Below are 21,595 nucleotides of genomic sequence, written 5' to 3'. Positions count from 1 at the left end.
TGGGGAGTGTAAACTGCAGAAAAAAAGAAATGATTGGATGGGAGAAGAGAGACCATCTGAAAATTTGTTTGTACGCACTTCTGTTCAAAGTCAGGGATTTGGAACTTCTCTGGGTTGTGGAAATAGGATTTCTTTATCTTGTTGAGAGCAGACATACAAGTCAAATGTTTGTTCGTGTTATTTATTATTTATTATATTTTATATTCCATTAGCATCCCAGTGCCACAGTACTGATTAGGGTCATTTGCGCTAGATGGCATACAAATACGATGATGGTGAGATTTCCTGCCCTGCCTCAAAGCGTTTTGTATCCACAGCTGTGAATTTATGGGACCTTGTACGTATGTGTTATGTTATGGACATAGACATAGACCTGTTGAATTTGGATGTCCTCCTCACAGATACCGTGAAGACTCAACAAGCGCATTTGACAAACGGTTGAGAGGAAAAGGCTGTGATTGCAGCTGATCATATTGTATGTATGTAATAGCTCTCTGGAGCTGATTGAGGTTGCGGATGCTGGTGGAAAGACTGATCGTTGACTCTCAGAGGTGTTGGGTCTATTCTCAAATGAATAGCCGGATTGTTTCATGTCCCATTTGAAAAAAAACCAACAACAACAACAAAAAAAACAAACCAAAGAAAATCCTTCAAGCAGTAAAGTAGTATATACAGAAACAGTTCACAAAGACTGGAGTCCTTACAGGCCACCTACGTAGCATATTCTTACAGGCGTTTGAAAGCAAGCACTGCAGTCAAACTTGTTTATATTTCGAGGTACCCTGTTTTTACAGCAATTAGCTATAAAAACTTACACTGACTCCACAAAATTCTGTGTGACAAAATCAGCTTGGAAGTGCAATGTGTAATTAAATTGTTTTAAGCTGGGGGCGGGGAAGGGGGGAACTCACAGCGAAAGCCCTTTTAACTTTTAATTTCTAAATGCTTCACTTCAGAAATTTTATACAGTTACGGGGATGCAGTTGTCAGTGATATTCAGGAGAAATTAAATACTTAGTTACAACTAAGTGTGAGGATTAGAAAGGACTGGGTTTTAATTAACCACCTTTTGCCATTACTGTTCAGTCTGTTCAAATTACTAGTTTAAGTATTGTACTCTCATGCAAAACATTTTGTCAGATGTTGATTCAAATTAGCTGTGGCTAAGAAACTTGGTTGTTATCATTCTTAAATCTGATATCAATTTCATATCTCTCATGTCTCCCCTTCTATTGTCACAGCATTTTGGGTTTTTTTCCTTTCTCCTCTTGCTTCAGGAACTGCAAAATATTTCCCGTCTTTATAATCACAGTGTTAGGGTCTAATCTGGTATATTACATAGATAGCGTTGATTGCTTCATTTACCGTGTGTGAAGCTTTTTTAGTCTTCCGCCTTAAATTCCCTTGTCTTCCTCTCACATCTTTGAATTTTTACTTGGCTGGAATTGAGTGATTCACCTCTTTTTTTTTTTTTTTTTTTTTTTTTTTTTTCCCCTTCACTTCCCCCCCCCCCCCTCCCCCTCCCCCCCCATTTCTAAATTCAATCATACCAAAAATCCTGAGGGCAGTTTATCACATTATGAAATACAGACAGCCCTGCAAACCACCTACTTATTATATTTTCTTTCTTTTTTTCACTTTAGCACAGAGGCATATCTGTCTTTATTTGTTTTTCTGGGCAGACAGCCTTGGTTCCTCTCAGGTTCTTTTCCAGATGTACTTGCTGGATGCCCTTGTAATGGAAAGCAGGCAATAATGCAGTGAAGTTGCCCTTCGGCATAATTGGGCCTAGTTCTCAAGATCAGGTTAGTCTTATTCACTTATTAGATTTGCGTCTCAAAGGGTTCAAGAGCAGGACTCCCTGGAGTCCTTGGAAGTACCCTAGTAATTGGTGGCCCTGATATTTGAAACCTTTGTGTATTTTTCTGTTAAAGCTTCTGTTCTTCTTGGCTGCTCCCAGCCACAGAGTATTTATTTTTAGAGAAATTTTTCACTGGAACAGAAAATGATGGCTGTGATGGAGTCATGACTCTGTGACTTAGCAAATTGATAAAAGGATAAACGTGCAGAGAGCAGTGGTAGTGAGTGTGCCTGTGTGTTGGGGGTGGGGGGGGAGAGGGGGGAAGAGCATCTCTTTTCCCACCCCTTGTGTGATGCTCATCATCAGTCATCCTGTGTTGATTTTGATAGAAGACTATTAAAGTGAAACCTATGGGGAATTTGTCATTCTGAAAGGAAAGCTAATGTAATTAGTACCAATTAAAGTACATTTAGTAAATTGGATTTAATCTTAATTAAGCCTGCATAATGTTGCCAATTTTTAACAATTATGTTTGAGAACATAATTAATTTAAATTTTGGTAACTGAGTAAATAGCATTAGACTGGTAGAATTAGTCATTTGTATTTTTTTTTAAAGACAAGTATGGGGTGTGTTGTGACATGTGGCGTTATAGCCTAAAATACTAAGCTAATTTTTGACATTCTGTACTAGGATCAATAGAGCTTCAAAATAGACATATTCCAAAAAAGCACGGAGTTGGGGGTTTTTGGGTCACAGTATGAACAGATACTTCCCTACAGTTTTAAATTTCAATATTAACAGAAATAGGAACATTTGAGTGTGGTCTGAAGATGCCCATTTCTTACTATGTTGCATTTTTAACATTTGTTTTTAAGAGGCTCAACTGATAGTTTATGAATGAGTAGTTGACGTGCGGCTCTGTTTCTAATATACTGTTGCTACTTGGTGGTGGTGGTCATTTGGTTTAATTTCTGAAATTAGACTTTTAATGTTATCGTAAACAGTTTATTTAAATTGCTGTAATCAAACATGCTTGCTGAAGGTTTTAATTCAGAATTGTAATTATCGCTTAAAATAAGTGTCTGTATTTGGCTACAAGTAACAGATATTTGTGAGTGGGACTGATGGGAAGCATAAATAGGATACAAAATTCACTTTTTACTTCAATTATGCTTTTTGGCGGTGGCAATATGTAAATTCTGAGTCACTGTTTTTGGTTAGACCTCTGTCTTTGAACTAATTCACATGCTAGAATATTGGATTTCAGCATTTTTGAAAGAAAATTCAGGTCTTTTAAGAAGCTGGGTTTTAAAAAATAAATGACTTTTTAAGATCACAGTAAAAAAAATAAAATTCAGTCCAATCCATGTAAATTTTATTACAAGACTTGGGCAACAACCATTTGAGTGCTGCTAAAATATTAATTGGATAGAAATGAAAGGGCTCTGCTAGCTGATAGGATATCATAATCATAGCTGCAGTAGTTGATGGTAAATGATGATAAATGGCATTAGGAACCTTTTAGCAAACTGTAATAACTATGAGGAGGGAAGCAGTATGGATTTGCATTATATCTGATACCCTCTAGTACCAAGTGGATTGCCAATACTGCTTGTTTAGCATTTTCTAAGGGCAATAGGATATTGATTTCTGACTTACAAGGAACGGCTCTATTTTCACCATTGAAAAGTATTGCAGGTTGTTAAGAAGAAATTGACTTGAAGAGGCCTGACTGCTGCCCATCATGGAGCAAATAAAGCAAAACTGCCGAAGCATGGTGGAGCAGCGAGATGGGGCCCTCAGCAATTTGTTGCTATTAATTTACCATGCTCGACAGCAAATCAATCGGCATCTACTTCATCTGCTGGAGAAAATGCTGTCCAGGGCAGATAAAAGGCCCTGCGTGGTACAGGGAATAGACTGGATTGGCCAAACGGAGGCTGCAGTTAATGTGTAAATAAGTGAAATCAAGGCCACTGTTGCCGAGAAAGCTGTTTTTAATTAGGTTGGGGCTTTATAGTGAGCTATTTAAGAAAGTAGTATGGAGAGTAAGGGGAGATTTATTGCTGACTGAGTTAATATATGGGCTGTATGACATCCCAGCCTTGAGTCTGCTTGCTTCCTAAGCCTTAGTAAATTATTTTGGTAAAGGGGTAAAGATGGGAATCAATTTGTTTAATTTAAGGCAGAGTTTTGACCGTTTTTCATCTTCATGGCCATAAACCGCATATATCACAGAGAAGTGGTTTGTATATATGCTACCTGTGTAACAGAAAAATACTCTTTTTTTCCTTTTTTTTTTTTTTTTTTGGCAATGGTCTGGGCTTGGCGTGAATGTGTGTGCATTTGTGTGCACGTTTTTTTTTTTTAACACATTCAGTAGCTGAGTGTATATTGTCTTCCATTTAAAGAATAGCTGGAGAGCCAGCTAAAATTATGCCAGTTGAATCTGCTCTCCATTATAAACAGTAGGAAAGATTTAATAGAGATACAGGCAGTGAGTAGTCAGAACTGAACTGAAAAACTTCAAAATGAGAGAGATTAGAAGTGAAATTTTGTAGCTCACACAGGACTATTAAGGAGGAAGAGAAAAACAAGTGGCTTTTCCATCAAAGTCGCAAAATGTAAGAAATAGGCTGTCAAATCAGTTTGACAACCGAGGCTTGTTTGTCCCAGTTTCAGGTTATTTAGCCTCCGAAGCCAGCAGAAAAGCTTAGAAGCTTATGAGAAGTTAGAAAATGTATTATTCTGCAGTTAAACCAGAAACCTTTTACTTGGTAATAGCTGCTAAGTTCTGAAACAAGATTCTGTGCTTTCTTTTCCTCATGATATAGATGTTAAGACAGCCTTTCTGTGATGAGGTCCTGTCAATTACCAGGAAGTTTGTTGTTGCTGCTTCCCCCTGAGTTACTGTTGAACTAACCTTTTCCCCTCGGAACTGCAGAGTAAGATGCATGAGGATGAGAACTTCCCTTTCACCCTGGTTTTGCTGTTCATAAGCAAAAGAAAGTGTCATTTTCCGTCACTTGTTTTGGCAATTCAGACAGATGCTTAAGACGCAGGAAGTAGCACAAAACATGCTGAGCAAACTTTTAAATTAAGACATATGCTCTGTTTTTACTGGCAAAAGGCTGTGCTCTACCGTGCTTAAACATAAAAGCATTTTGCTGTCTTTGAAAGATGCTAATTGCCATGATGCTGCCTCACCAACTGTGTTAGTTTATGGGCCCACTTGTAATTACAGAGGGGACCAGAGGTGACCCTGTGGTTAGGGTTGCCCAACACCTTCCCCTATAAAAAAATTCTTGCAGTTGTTTTTTTTTTGTTTGGTTGTTTTTTTTCCCTTTTTTTAATTCCAGAAACTCCATCACCTTTGCTGTTTGCAGTAAGGGACACCATTCTGGTGAGAACCCCCAGCCCCTTTTGGGCAGAGGGTGAGGGAAGGCAGAGGGGGAGAGGTGCTGTGGGCCCTGATCAGCAGCAGAGCCCTCCACTCTGCTGGCTCTCTGGGTCAGCCAGCACAGCTGGAAATAGGGCTGCTGCATAAGGCTCCTGCAGAGCACTTGAATTTTACTACCTGCCAGGAGAGGGAAGCTGTGTCACCATTTTGTATGTAAGAACTTTTGCACCATTTTGTGCGGTGAGATTTGCCTTCGTTCTGGAGGCAAAAAAGAAGTGCCAAGGTCTTTCAGCACAGGGAAAATACCATTAATTAGCAGATAGGTTTCAAAGTGAGGTATCGGGATGCTGGGATGCCCAAGCTTTACAGTGTTTGTGTAAGCTTGATCCTGCCCCATTGTGTATGTGCATCATGGTGCTGGTTTTAGTTATACACTTGCTGATCTCATTACCAGTTTTCCTAGAGGACCTCTTTCAGTGCACAAAATAGACATTATGAAAGTAGAATTAAGGCTGCGGAAGCGATTGTAAATCTGGATTGAAAATGTTTGGCTGCTTGGCTCAGCAACTGAAATAACATTAAACATAAGGATTCAGGCATGTGAAATTATTGCCATTGTAAGCTCCTCGAGGCAGGGATTCTGATTTTGGTTTATGTTACGAAAAGTGAAGAGGGTGCTCACACAGGGCAATCTCAGTATATACCATGGATTTTGTGCATTAAAGCTGGGAAACGGGTTTTGTGACTCTTAACACCAAGGCTGTCAAACATTGAGAATTAGTAGTTATCAATTTGGTCTTGTGTTATATTAGTTTTTTAATGAGAAGATGTGATGTACTGTTTGTGAATGTAGTAGAGAGCTGGTTTATCACAGACGTGGGTCAGTTTGTGAACAGTGTGATTATAGCTGTTACAGGAGTCACTTCTTTTCCTGTCTGCAGACTGAGCACATCTGTTGCCACTGACTCTCAGAAAACCTATTTAGCCACAAGGCATAGCAGGAACAGAACAAAGAACAAACAGGATGTATAAACCAATGCTTGCATTAACTAACAGATGACAATATACTTGAAGCCAAACTTATCTATACTCAAGAAACACTATTCTATGAAATAAACTGAATGTCCGAATTAAAAATGAATCTTTGTTTTAAAATACAAAAATATGAAGTGGTTTTTAAGAATACCTATTTGTCTCTCTGTTTATCTGCATATTTTTACAGGTTTTGTCTTTTTTATATTTTTACAATTCCACTGGTACCTTGAGTACTACTTATGTAAATTTTTTTCCCTTGATATTGTTTATCATAGTGGTGGTACAAACCCTGTAGTTCTGTGTAGCAGCAAGTGTTTTGACACAATGTCAAAAGCAGGTGTCCATAACTTTTTTTTTTAATAATGTTTTTTAAATATAACTGAAATATGTCACAAATAGTAAACAGAACTCTAAATAGTGCTTTTTTGCCTGCGTGGATAGGATTTAGGCATAAGAAATCATTTTTCCTAGCCTGGGACAGGTACGTAATGCTCCAGTATTGAACACTGTGGTGTTATGGCTAAGGTGTTTAAATGTGCAAATGTCAGGCAAGTCAAAGTTATAGTCCCCACAGTAAACTTGAATTGGTCTCTTTATGGTTATGTATTTGTATGGTATGCTGTATTGCCAATTCCAAATGTTAAATCATGCCAGTCCCCAGAAAATCATGAAATTGGCTTAAAATTAATCATGAGATAAAAATAAATTTAAGGTTCTTTTTATTTCCCTTCTAATTTTAAGCTGTCAAACTGCACTTGGCTCATGCTTCTCAGTTTTTCCTCCAGTATTCCTCCATAATCGTTTTTCACAAGTAAGGAGTGAAATGTTCCAAAATTCATGATAAAGTTAAGGGAGCTGGGTATGAGATATAGCTGGCAACTTTTGTAATAATTTCCGATTCTCAGAAAACGTATGAGGTGTGCTCTTGAAAGAAAAAATAATACCAAATTAAAAAATATATACATATTCTTTCTGGAATTGCTTGTTAAGTTTTTGTGGACTGTGTGTCATAAAATGGCACAGATATGCTGGTAGCGATTCCCCTTTCTGTATTAGAAGGCAAGGGAACACAGGACATAGTTTTGAGTGGAGGTCTTCTAACTTGGCCTCTCTCTTTTGCTCTACTTAAATGGTTTCTCCGCAGGGTCTTATGCTGCCAGAGGTTTCTGGCATTTGCTGTACGAGATTCAACTTCTTCAAAGGAGAAAAACGTGTTATGTTTGGGATGTGGAACACTGGCAATGAGAACGTGTACTTTTGTTTTTTCTTGTGTTTGTTTAAAAACCTCAGCAGAGCATCTCACAGCTGAGCAGAAGTCAAAGTCTGTCCCCTTCATGCTATAAAGACTGCATAACAATAGATCCTGCCACTAGATTTTGTTTGGCATGTGTCATGTTGTGTACTGTGCAGATGTTGTGTATGATCACTGAGAGCATTTAATTTTTAAAAATGCTGTGCTTTTCTCCATCTTAAACACAATAAACTTATCTCATATTTACTCTGTCTGCTTATGCGCATGGCTTCTCTTAGTGTCTCAGTTGTTTGGAGAATTTGCAAATGTGAAAACCCCTCTCTGACTCCGTCCTGGCTTACCCCAGAGAGAAGTGATTGCCCTAGGACTGAGTAGCCGGTGATGGAGTAGCACTATATAGAGGGCATGATGAGGTTGCTGCTAAGACATCACCTGGGTTTCAGTTATGGGTGTAGCCAGTGATATGGATGATGGCAGAACAGTACTTTGGAAAGCGAAGGGGCCCCTTTCCCCTTGTCTCTTCCGACTTTGAACACAAAATCAACAAATCAAAACACAGCAGGGCTAACACATATTCTCTGCAAATACTTAATAAAACATTGTGGTACCTATAGGCAATGGCAGCAAATGCTATTGAAATTTAACACTGACAATTTAAAACCCAAGAACAACAGCTGAAAGGCCTAGCCTGAGTCTGTTGTGTCCTCAAGGTGCAGAGAACTTCCTCAAAACTCATTATAGAGTATCCATGGGGTTACAATGACAGGCTCAGCAGAGGATGAGCGAAGAGGAGGTAACCTGAAGCCCACTCAGCTGGCACGGTGGTGTGATCTTTGGGTTCCCTCTTGCAGCGGCTGGGAGGAAGCTTGCACATGGTGCATGGACCTCAGTGTTTGGAAAGTCTGGATTGCAGGATGTTCTTGACAGTTGCTCAGTGGCTGATGCCATCATTTACCACATTAACATGACAACATTATTTAAAATTAATCATAAGGCAAATTGGAGTGAGTTTTTCGCTGGTGGTTGCGGAAGAAAAAGGCATTTTGATCACCTGTTTTCCTTCTCGTGTCTCTGCTTCTTGTCAGGAGAAGTGGAACTTCAATTTTGCTCATTCTTTATAATGCAGATAGCTAACTGAGGGCTTCCACATTAAAATATTTGGATATCCGGTTCACCTGTCTATCTCAGTAACTTCTGTTTGGTGGTCAACCAATTACTCCTGTTTAGCATTTCATTCAAATTTTACCTTTTAAAACCATGGGGAAAGTGGGGCAATCGTTGAGGAAAGTTTTTGTCTTAGACAAGCACTTTTTCCCATTTCTAACCTTTTGCAGGGATGAATAAAGTTTTCAGCCATGCCTTATAGCTGAAACACTTCTGGACTTCATTTTGAAAACTCAAGTGTTGTTTTCCTATTAAGCTTTCCTATTAATAAATGCAAGGGAGACAAAATAACTGTAGTGCAGCCTAGCTAAGGCTTGGGGAAGGGTGCACACTTGGACCTGTCAATGCTTGTTCATGTGTTTTCATGAAAGCCACTTCATCGAGAGCTGTGCAGGGCCGGGTTTCTGTCAGTAGCTTGGTGGTGTCTGTCTTGGGAGATCCTATGTTGGGTTTGAGATGGACAAGCTACTATCTATCTGCTTGACAGCCAGGTAGCCAGTGGCATCATGGACTCCAAGTGGGCATTTGAATCCAGCAGTTGAGGCAAACTATGTCGTGGTTTTGACTTTGAAAGGGATGTGGGGCTCCACTGGATTTTTATGGTGGCTGTGGGATGAGGGGTTCTGAGTACAGTACTCACCCTTCATGAACCACCATGGGTCTGCAGAGAAAAGTCAGTGTTGATATCTGTTCTGTTCCCTGCTCTGGATACCTGCAGTTAGGGGCCTGACTGCCTTGGATCTGGAGAACAGGCCATCTTAAATTTAAAGCATGTGACAAATTATCAGTTGTGGTTCTTCTGACTGTGAGCTCATGCTCTGCAGCACTTTGTGAAAGTCTTTTAAGATTTCTGTGCCTGTGTCTCCCTCTCTGAAATGGTGATGATATTTACATGTTGGGGAGTGATCTAAGATTTAATTTGTCAATGTCCATTATTAGATGAGAGGCTCTAGAGAATCACAGAATATTGAATGAATATGTATTTGCTGTGGAGGGAAGAAGACTTCTTCCAAACCTGTGTTCACTGGGTAACAAGGTCCAGCAGTGCCTTAACTGCTGTGGGTTTTCCTTTGTTCTTATGCCCCAAAGGTTACGAAGAGATAACACTAGAGATGCTTGAGTTGTCCTTCTGCCTGCTACTCTGTTAATTGTATTTGGAGATAAAAGTTGGAAATAATGGGGGCTGGTGATAACATTTGGAGAAGGAAAACAAAGGGAATAATGTCAAAGCTGGCCAAAGTGCTTATGCTAGATTTTTGGTTTGAGGGAGGAGGCGGAGAACAAGGAATGATTGGGGGAAGCTCATTAGTTGGTTTTCTTCTCACGTCTCCTATTTCCCTGCAGTACCATTCACTCTGTATGACAACCATCCACTTTCACAGTGCCCCCTTTGAAAGATGGCACTGTGCTGATGTGTAAAAGAGAGTCAGCTACAACACCACTACTGTCTGCTTTCTGTAATTTTATAAAGCATGTGACTAGATACAAAGTAGGTGCCTCTTCTTAAAATATCAGTCCATAGTGTTTGAATAACACAAGAAGATTGGAAAGACTTTGTGCATAAAATACACCCCGTATGTTTGTGTCAGCGTGTTAACAAAGGATAGATTGTGTATTCTTATACTCAATTTAACTGGTAGGCTTTCTGTCCTAATTGCAGAAAGTTGTTGCAGTCTGAGCATGTTGCTTATTTACGATTTTTGTCAATACTTCCTAATTTCTGGGGACAAACTGTATGTTTTCTTTCTCAGTCTTGTCCTAAACAACAACTACAACAACAACAAAATCCAAGCATTGATGAGATTCTTGCTTATTTGTTGCTCTAAAACATTTTCGGTGGAAGAGACACTGACTTCTGCAAACATCAAAGGACATTTTATGTCAAGAGTTACTTGTTATGTATTTGTCCATATGTGGGAGGTGTTACTCTTGCATATAAGCTCTTGGTTTAATTTATTTAGGAGTGACTTCCTGCTTCTTTTGCATCTCTCTACTTCCATGTGCTTCTAGAGATGGCTGTTAAGGAAAACAAAGCTAATAACATGTATATAACGTGGATGACATGAGGAGAAGGACATTTTCCATGAATCTCTACAAGACACTTAGTTCTCTTCCCCCTCACAATGTTCCCTAGTTTATTCCTACAAACTGGTGACACCAAAACATGCATCCTGTTTCACTTGCTGGCAGCATAAGAAGTTGTCTTACAATTCTGTGCCTGTGGCATCCTGGAAATTTCTGGGGAATGGTTTGTTTGTGATGTTTTTTCTAAAACCACATTTGACTGAGGGTGACTTGTTCTTTGGTTTGATCATGTAGATAGAGATGGAAGGAGCAACAGCACCACAAGATTGTACAAGCATCCATATGGGGGTGGTTTTTTCCTGAGGTTGTAGGTTTCTGCTTGAAGACGAGTTTTCAAACATGTATACAAGATGATTTTCAAACTGCCATTAGCAGCCTTGCTATTACACACTTTCAAAACCTACCTCTGTAGAAAGACATGAGACTTTCCTTTGCAGATACAAACAGCCAGCTTCTTTGCATATGTAACATTTTTTTTCAAATATGCCTTCAGCCAAATGGACATATAGGCCTTGTGAATGTATGAAATTATGTTATTTTGTCCTTTATTTAGTTGCTATTTACTTAACTCTGTTTTCTGCCTGGATCTCAGGTATGTATTTCTTCTACAGCATTGGTTTTTAACAAGTCTTTCTGTGTGGGTGCGAAGAATCCTGGGATAATCTTAGTTTACACATTTTCAAAGAAGAATGCCGCTGTAAGTATGTACTGTATTAAGGGTCATGAGTTTGTTTAAGCCTGCGACAGAACCTGAAGAGCCTGAAAAATCTGTAGATACAGGCAATGCCTCTCTGTATTAATGTGAAGCAAAGCAGAAAGCTCCCAGGTGGATGAGATGCAGCTGACAGGGTCTGGGACTTGAGAGGATCCAGGTGCAAGTTTCTGGACTGTGCTGTCAAGGGCTTCCTGTGAGACCTCAAGACAAGCTGCTTTGACCACTGCAGTGAGGTGGGAGTGATGCTGCAACTGCTTTTGTACCACCAGGGTGCAGGGCCAGCTGAATGAGGTCAGAGCGATGTTTGCGGTGTGTGGGGTGAGTAAAGTGATTCAGCACGGAGCCAAAGAAACCAGCATGTACCAGCATGTATGGGTAGCTCATAGGGAAATGTTGAGGTCACGGGTGTGTCTTAAATCTCTCACTGCTTGAGGGCTGAGACACTGAAGTTAGTGCTGTCAGGACATGCCTTGGCTTGGCAGTCTCAGAATCACTTTTTGAAAAGTGGCACCTAAACTTTATTTTAAAGCTGAAGAAGGCAACACTCTTAGTTCATCTTAGTTCAGCTACTTTTCTGTCTACTAGTGAGACCCACGTTTCTTCTGTCCCAGGAGAATGACCGGGATACCCAGCAGAAAGCTGTCGGGTCTGCATGAGATCCTTAATGCTTCAGTAGAGCTGAAAGAGGAGAGATGCATGCTGTGCTGTCGCCCTGGAAAGACTCTGTCCAGCTGGAAGGAGTTGCGCTGGGTTCCAGTCCCTGCCTCTATTTACGTGTTTTAGCCCTTGGTGATTTTTCATGTATGATGATTCTGAGCAGGATCTGGAAAAGGGACTTTCCTTCTTCAGTGAAAGAATTGGGAGTATTTCCTTTCCAGAGTTCACAGAAGCCAATTAGACAGGGTGTTCTCTTAGTAGGTAAGAAGGAGAAGTGAAGAAAGAATTAAAGTCATGTATATAATGCTCTGATTACACTCTTTAACCACTAGGCTGTTACATAAAAGTCTACCTGTTCTCCACCTTTTTTTGTTTTATTTTGTTTTTAACATGCTGCTGCTGTATTTTATGTGGGAATAATTCTGGCAGTGGTTCTCAGCTCCCTCGGGGATGTGGGTGGAGAAGCATTGAGCTGGGGGAGTTGCAGGGGGAGGGTATTTACAAGGCTTAGTTTGTGAGCTGGATGCCAAAGAGCTTGGTCTTGTTGAGCCAAAGACTTTCCTGAACATGTCTGAAAGGGGACTCAGCAGAGTTGATGGGGAGCTTCAGTGCTGGAGATCGAGACCCTTATGCACTTCTGGTGACTTCAGCACTGTGTCATTCCTGAGTGAGGAGGCAAGAGAGTGAAGATTGTAGTTTGGGATTTTCATGCCTAAATTCTTGTGGTGCTCCAGCTTTTATGTTTGATGTGCCTTTTTTTTTTTAAGATGCAAAGGTACGTTTATGTATCTAGGTATGGGCAGGTGCTCTTCCTGTGCTTAGGAATTCTTGAAAATCTTGATCATTTGTCTGTTGCTGACTTTCTGCCTGAATTACACGTCTAGTCTGTTTAGGCATTTTTAAAAATCCCATTACGTACCTTCTGGAGACTTTACCTCTGGCATTCACTGCTTCAGTTCTCTGTCTGGGAAGTATATATACTGTTTCCTGAAGCATAACCCTTACCGCAGAGGAGTTTTTGAAAAGCAGTATGTTAAGAAATGGGAGGTGAGATATTATTACGTGGGAGTCACTTAGAAATGGCTGTGTTTATCTCTCTAGATTGTAAGATGCTGGGATGGGGTGCTCTTTCCCAAGACAGTTTTGTCCTCATTTTGCCTCCCATGTGAGTTCTTCTGTCTTTCCAATCCCAGCTGCAATTAGTGTGCTCCAGTGATGTACCTTTCAGCAGGTAATGCGGTCAATACTTTGATTTGTATTCAGGAGGTTTGCCCTTGGTAATCTATCTTCTCAGCATCTGTTCTCCATCTGGAAAATGGGATAATACTACTTTTTTTCCTGGGTAGGATATTTTGGGGAAAACTGAAACTTTCTTACCTTGTGGTAGTGGGTCCCTGCCTTCTTCCTGCATGCCTGGCAAATGCGAGGGGTGGGACTTGTTGCTATACGTGCAGTGGTTGCAGCAAGTGGAATCTTGATTTTCTGGTACAAGCAATTACATTTTAAAGTTAGGGAAAATACAAGGTTTGTTAAACCTTTCTGTGCCTCCTGGTTCTATACAGAATTAATGTGAGGTAGGCTCTTGGTGTAGATCTCAAGTAGCTAGTTTCCCAGTCTCTTTTTAACCTCATTTGGATTTCTACCTGCCCATTAGACAGTGAATCTGTACAAGGCTCTTTCCTGATTTATTTGTTGCAGAGGTTGAAGGAAGATAATGACAATGTGAGTTTTCAGATTAGGCAAACCAGCTTAGTATTCAACAGTGAGGATCCCAGCTTTGGTTGAGTCTTCACTCCTCAGCATACGAATACCCCACACATGTGAGAAGCTGTAAATGTAGTTTTGAGCATAAATGCAAGTTGGACTTTGGGAAAGAAATACTAGTCTGAGGACTGTCTTCAGCATAATGTAGGAGAAAGGTTTGGTATCTCGTGCTCTCCACTGAAACACTGCTGTAATTTTCCACTTTGGTGAAGCACTGGGATTTAGATGGTGAAGTAGGTCACTTTCTCTATCTGAACATCACTTTGCTGCTACCTTTCTTGGTTACCCTTCCTCAGAAGGGTGCCAATTTTGGAGGCAGAACAGTTGTGAATTTAGCAAGACTGTAACATCTCTGTGTACAGTCTTGTTTAGTCAGTAGAGCTGGAGAAAGCCTAATTTACAACCATATCAAATGAGCTCTACACAGGTTCTGCAGTGGATATTGAGAGTAATTTTGTATTGCTTTGGGCTGCATTGGCAGAAAATGGCATTTATTTTTAAAACTGTGTTTACAGGTACAGAGTTAAGGTAAAGTGCTTTTTGGTGCACGTGGATGGCATTCAAGAGTATGACTGAAGTACTCGCAGGTGTGCTTTAACCACTGTTGAACAGGCTCGCTCAGGTCCTGCTAACTGAGGAGTCAGGAAGGTTTTACTCTGCAGAGTATTTCTCCAGCTTCTTGGGCAGTTCTGCAGCTAATTTAAGGCCACTTCAGTTTTGTGTTCATAAGTTGAAGTTACGCTTGTGTGTTAAAGTCACTGTATCCCTTGTTGGTGATTGTTAAAAAATAAACTTTTTTCTCACTTCTCTTTGCTTTCACCTACACAACATGGTATGTTACCATAGTGAAAACTGACTTATTTCAATAAAGAATTAGTCATTTTGAACTCCCTTTCCTTTATATTAAAGGTTAATGTTTTCTAACTTATTCTTTTATCTTCAGTGAAGGTCACACAAAGAAAACACAGTCTGAACTATCCACTAGTCATCAAACCTATTTCTCTTCTTTCCCCTCCTGGCTTTTTCTGTTGTCTTTGTGAAAAACAGATAGTGATTATACACAAACAGGTTTGCAAACAGTCAGTATGTAGTGATTTTAAGGTTTCTTGTAGTCTGGCAGATTTCTAATGCAGAATAGCACAACTAAGTCTCTAATTGTCATGGAAAGCTGTTATTAAAAGGAATAATTAGAATAGTTTGTGCAAAACAGGTTCTCATAAACCAAAATTGGTACAACCTCTGTATTTTTGTGGGTAAAAATGTTAGGATTTGAATGAGTATTTTTCATATAAATGCATGCCTGAAACCTGTTTGATTAAAAGGGTGGCAAGATTACAGACCTAGCAAACTGAAAATGAAATTAACAAACCCAGAAACTGCATTTTGGTAAACCGTAGAATTAGTCCATGGCAAAAAGCCAGAGATCCATTAAAACAAAAAAAAACCCAACCAGGCATAGAAGTGTGGTTTTTCTGTCTGTCATGCTGTCTGCTATAACTGAAAAAACATACGTTGTTTTATGAGTGTGGTTTCTTTCACAGTTTTGGCCACGGCATTTAATTTCTTCATCTGATCACTACCAAGCTAGTACATCCACCACTAATGTACTCTAGTTTTTATTTATTTATTGTTTTGAATTCACTGTGTAATTGGGTATTGGTGATTTGGTTTACCAGATGATCTAACAGGTGACTCTAAAGACTAGTCAAAACTTGCAGCTAAACCAGATTGTGATGCTAACCCAAGAGGTGAAAAGTTTAGGATGTGGTTGATAGCAATATGTCTTGTTTGCAGGGTAGTGGAGGGAGTGAAATGGAGTGCCTTCCCATGCCCAGAGAAGTATCGGTATCTGTAACAAGATGAGCAGCTTGTCAGGAGTGCTGCTGTGTGGTTTGTTCTCTTAACCATGCTCTCGTTTTCTGACTCAAAGGAATGTTCACAAAAGGTCTCAGTTTAGAGATTTTGTGTGTCTGAGACTGACATTTTCTGTGCACTTCAAGCAGGCAGAAGATGGCACTGGTAACGAAAGGGGTGATCCCCCATTAGGGTTAACCCTATGGTAAACTGGGTCTGGGATGGGGTTTGTATTTTAAAAAAGAAAAAAAAAATTGGTGAAGGGGACTGTGTTTTGACTTGGATAAGATAATTGCTTAGTTCACCACATACCCACAAAAATGCTAGCAGCACAAGGGTGGGGTGAGCAGGAGTACCTGGATTAGGGGAGCCTCTTCATTACCTGTTTTTATACCAATTTAACGTGCACTTGAAGCTACAGTGAAAGCCTCTCTATCTCAAGAGCAGATACAGCATAATTGGTAGGTGCATAGTCCGTATTTCTGGCCTAGACATCTTTATAGGGTGTCATGGATGTGAAACTGGACCAACTTTATGAAGGAAATCTGTTTGACTGATGCCTTTTCTGTTAGGAATATGTTTAAGGAGAAATGCATTGATATTATTATCAACGTGATTATGACATGATTAATAAGTGTATAGAGTCGATTATTTACCTCTTTCAGTTGCTTACATTTGACCTACTTTCCATGTTCTAGATGTTTTTATTGAAGTCTGTAGGTGCAGTATGATGAAGAGTGCACTTAACATATGGTGCATCTTGAGCATTTGTCTGAAATTAATGCAGTTCATAGTAGCTCTCCACACAAAGTGTGATCTCACAGGGAGTTACAGCACTGGAAAAGGTTTCATGAAATCTACATTTCCCAACCAGAGAGTTCTTCTTTGCGCCATGCCTCCTGTTCTGCTTTTTATGGCATTTTCTTAAACTTTGTGTTTCTTTAAAAAGTTATTTTGTGTTGAAATCCCTCTTGGATGAAGAGTATTTGAAAACTTCAGTAATGCTGATGTAATGTAAAGATAAATGCTGTTTAGTGTTGCTTGACTCAGAGTCTGTCCTGACAGTTTTACTGGGGGAATGCCATTCAAATGAATTGAGCATCAAGATGTACTTAGTGTATCTAGCTGTCTTGGACAAGTGAATTTTCTGAACATATTAAGCATGCATGTCTTAAAAATGTTGTAGCACTTGCTTTGCAAATGTATCTTCTTAGGGAGGTTAAAAAGAGACTTGTAAACTGCTTGATTATTTTAGATGTACTTTGCTAGTGAAACTACCACTTGTTCGCATGTTGAAGGATAAAATTACATGTTCTTCCCTTGTCCTCCTTCTCTTAAGGGGAAAAATAGCAAGAAACCCCAGTTGCAGAAATGCTGAAATCCAAATATTATTTTCAGCAGAAGTAGTTATCCACAATGTTTCAAATTATGAGCAATGACAATTCATATCAATATTTTCTCCTCAATAGAAGTTAGAGCTACAGACTGTTGGGTTTTTTTTTGTTGTTGCTGTCAGGAAAGTAGCATTCTGCTGCCATCAAGAATCCCTTCCTGTTGAGCTAGTCGTCGTGGCAAGTGTTTTACTTAAAAAAATATGAATATGGATCAGTATCATCTGAGTGGTGGCAGCGATGTGTGAAATGCTGGAACTTCCAGTCTTTTCTAGTTGGATGGGTGTGCTCTGTTCTCCAGCTCCTTGGTACTGTCCTTCATACTCTGAAGGCAGCCTGCCCCGGGGGAAAGCAATTGGGATTCTGACTGGCTGTGTGATCGTATGCGGTACAGTGTAAGCCCCGAATGGCAAGGCTGGTGGTGGTTCATCCTAGCTTACCCATCCATAGGGTGCTTTAGTATGGAAGTACACTGCTGGTCCTTCAGTAGGAATGTGCCATTGCCATCTCAAAGCATGAGGAACTAATTAGTCAGTACCTGAAGTTGAAACTTGCATTTAAATTCAATGTGAAAGAAAATGTGCCCTACTTATACCCCCTTAGTATTTTAGATAACTTTCACATGTTGAGTGTTGATTTAAAAAAAAAAAAAAAAAGACTGTCAAGGTGGAAAAGGAAGAAACATGTCTTAAATGTAATCTGATTCTCAGATGATCACTTTATTCCAGAAACTGGGACTTGGTAAGTGCCACCAAGAAGTGTGAAACATTTATCTTCAGAAAGAATTAACGGGTATCATACTTCCACTTGGTTTAAAAATTGAGATAGTAACATGCCTTATTTGAATTAGTGTCATTGCAAGGATCCAAAACTGAAGCTTGATTACAGCATTGCTGTAAAATCCACTGCACTATTCTTTCATCTCTTTTGGGGTGTTGTTAAAATGACACTTTTGTGTACTGGCTTAAAAAGGGTAGGATTTTTGTCTATTATATCAAATACAAAAATTGGTTACCTTAATCTATGGAAATTGCATCTGAGTATTGCTCATTTTCATAGTACAACGGGAAGCTGCAATGGAGAAGGAGTTAAAATGTTGTTTCCTTTGTGTAGACAACTTTTTCTTGAAACAAATACCATTTCTTTTTGCTGCATTTCTTAAGCTAATTGATTGCCATTCACCATGTGGTGTGAAATTGCTGGATAGAAAGAAGAAACAAGGGATCGAAGGCAAAACATGACGAAGTTTTCAAACACTGTAAGAATTCTTGTAACCAGACCTAACAAATCCACTGAATGTAGATCAGTGTGCTTTCTGGAAGCAAACATAATCAAGTGTGATTATCAATGAATCAGATAGGCTATGGGCTCCACCTTTCATGATCTGCAGGGCTGAGGCAGGTAAGCAAAGGAAATCAGAGGTGGAAGAGAAGAAGTAATATTGTTCCTGATGCAAAAGGACTGATTCCTGGCCTCCAGATGAATCTGGAAGGAAATAGAGTTCAGCAGTCACATTGCTTTTCCTGTTTTTATAGGGGACTTCTGATCGCTGCTTTTATAAATTTATTGATCACATTTATGTAGTTCATTAAAACCTGGAAGAACACAACACTTGCTGGAGAAACTAAACTTTGTTCTTTTTTTGTCAGACTAGTACGTGTTACCCTTGGTTGCAACGTTTTCTGCAAGCTTCAAGACTGAACAGTACGACTTTGTAGATGTAACTGGAAGTCTGGCATAATCTTCACAGTTCTCAACCATGATAGCTATCAGCTTCTTGGTGATTAATATTTGGAGCATACTGCTCCAGAGTAAGAAGAACTGTAGCCATGATACAGAGAGTGCATGCAGGGTAATGGGTGCCTATAGCTACTTCTGAGCCTTCCTTTGTGTGTATTTGCAAATGAAAGGTTAAGTGCTGGTGTGGATCAGAAGTGGACACTGACAGCTCTATTTTGTAGAGGGAAAACGATTTTAGTGTTTATTTTATGGTAACATTTAAAAAGATCAGCAGAAGCCCCTTTCCTAAGCACTACCTATGTAAATTTTAAAAGCATGGTTTCTTTTAGATTCAACTGCTAGAGGTTTTCAGCTTTTTCCTGAAATGCTGCATTCTTAATATTTTTTTTTCCAGGGCAGCTAAGGACACCTCAACTTAAGCATAAGCATACCAAGAACACATTTTGACCATCTCTCACCCTTTTTTTTTAGTTTTTTGTGACATATACATTGAAATTACTGATCTACAGTATTTATTCCTGACTATTTTTCCTGCTACCTCAGAGAAACAGAGTATGAACTTGAGATGAAATAAATAGGGGACTTTCTGCACTCAGTTAAATTAAAACTGCATACTAAAACCACTGCATGCATACAGTTGCAAGGACAGGCTCAGACCAGCTTGTGTCATTTCCAGCAGGCGCAGAACAACTGTGGTCAGACTGTTTGGAAGGATGTGTGATGGGAGGACTTGAGTAGTAAGAGACTGATGATTGTGCATGTGCTGCTGTGTTTCAACTGTTGTGGGAAAGATTAAAATGGGAAATTCTGACCTAATTGCAGCTAGGAAACAGATGCAAAAGACTGAACTTGGAGCTGAAGCTGCCTTGGTGTGATGCCACAGGTTTATACACTTAAAAAGGTTTTGTTTTTGTAAACTATGAAGTGAGATTCCTTCAGTTGGTGGAGAGTGGTGGAAACTTCTTATCCCTGTATTATGAGGCCATATTTCACAAAACAAGTATTGTTGTGAAATGCGGAGGATTGCTGGTAGGTGAAGGGATAGTACCTTATAGAGAACTTCAGAGCTCTGCTGATGGAAACAGCACCTCCTATAGCAGTGTCCCCTTTTTACTTGTTTCTCTCTGCTTCTTCAGCAAGTGTTTCCTGCTGCTTTTGCGGAAAAGAAATTGAAGCCAGTCTTGCCATTTCAAGTTCCACTTGCAGCTTTTTTTCCTGGATGTTCTGTGAGTGCTTGTGGCAGGGCAGGGCAGGATTCAGGTGGCTACCTGATGGCAGCCTGAACAACTGAAGGGGTATGGGGATCTCCAGGCTGTGCATTTCTATTCCCCTACTTTCTGGTAACAGTCGATACTAACAAAAAACATTGACTTCCTCAAGTGACAGGCTTGAAGCATGTTTTTATGTCACCTTACTTGACTTGCTTTTTATGGTCTTAATCATGAATGATTCAATATGTATCCTTTCTTGCTCAGTTGAGCTTCACGTGGTTTTTGAGACATTAAATAAAAGCCATGTCATATCAGTTCTCTTCAGTAGTCCATGCGTCGGGATGTACATTAGAAAATTGATTTTGAAAATTCTTCCGCTCCAGTTTATTGCTCATGTTGCCGTCTGCAGTATTTTGTGCAAAATAAGCACCTAAATTAACTTACAAAGGGTGAGCATCAAGTTTACAGTGCTTCCTGAGCTTTGCTGGGATGTTTGTAAAGAAAGTGAGGTGGAGAATGTACCCGAGATTATTCAGCAGAGTCTGGTGGTCCCTCTTGTGTTCAACTCGTACATGCATTGCTTAATCTCCTAAACTTGAGCAGTTGGCTTAGTGAAGAATAAGTTTTCTGTTTAGTATCCTTCTCACCAGAGAACTTTTCTCTCTGCTCTCTTTGACTACAAGACTAGACTCTTTGTGGCTCAGTTTTCAAACACCACTCCTTTAGAGCTCAAGAGAAATTTTATATTTAGGGCTTGCAGTGTTTCCTCCAGTTCCATAGATCTGGAGTAAGCACTTCCAGACAACAGTCTGTGATTAAAACAAAACACATTCTTCTTTATGAAAGAAGAGTTAATTTTCTGTGAAATACTAAGATTAGCTTTTTTGCTTGCTTTATTCAGAATTGTGATATGTCTCATACAGTGTAATAATGTCTTTTGTTCTCACTAATTTGTGAAATGCTTGCTTAGATATTATGGGTGTGTGCATGTGTTCTTGGTAAGCACTTAATAAACTAGATTGATCTTTTGGCAAAGGCTGAACTGTGTAGAACAAATTAAACCTGAAATAACAGTTGTTTCAGATTATTTTTCTGGAAGTGTAATTGCATATATTCTTTTTCCTACTGGCTGCTGAAATGGGTTTCCCAATAGTGTTTTATTATTCTCTTTTATTTCAACAATACATATATAGTAGTTTTGTTTCCATTCCACTGACAGACCTACAGCCTCCAGTGGTAATTCTTTACCAGCAATTTTTTATAATTGTAATAGCTATGGAACTTTGTGAAATATAGTGGAAATATTTTTCTGAAGTTTATATACTATAAATAAAATCCCAATTCTCTTTTTTCCCTCTGCCAAAAAGGAATGCAAATGGGGATTTTTAAGCAACAAATTGATTCTGAACTCCCTATGTATTAGAACATTTCTGAGTATTTTAATATTTGGAGTTGATATGACTCTTGCTTCTCTTTTAGTCCCCATCTGTGCTAAGAATTCGGACATATGCTAAAGTACTTATC

General features: G+C 39.4%; 1 protein-coding gene across 3 annotated transcripts in view; it reads left to right on the top strand.

Moving 5' to 3' along the window:
* Window positions 1-21,595, top strand: part of LOC141918170 (transducin-like enhancer protein 4) — a 99,813-nt gene that overhangs the window by 4,809 nt on the left and 73,409 nt on the right. The window lies entirely within an intron of this gene.

This window comes from Strix aluco, chromosome Z, assembly GCF_031877795.1.
Source record: "Strix aluco isolate bStrAlu1 chromosome Z, bStrAlu1.hap1, whole genome shotgun sequence".
Taxonomy (NCBI): Eukaryota; Metazoa; Chordata; class Aves; order Strigiformes; family Strigidae; genus Strix; species Strix aluco.
Note: the sequence above shows the minus strand (reverse complement) of the source record. Positions and strands in the feature narration are given on the sequence as shown.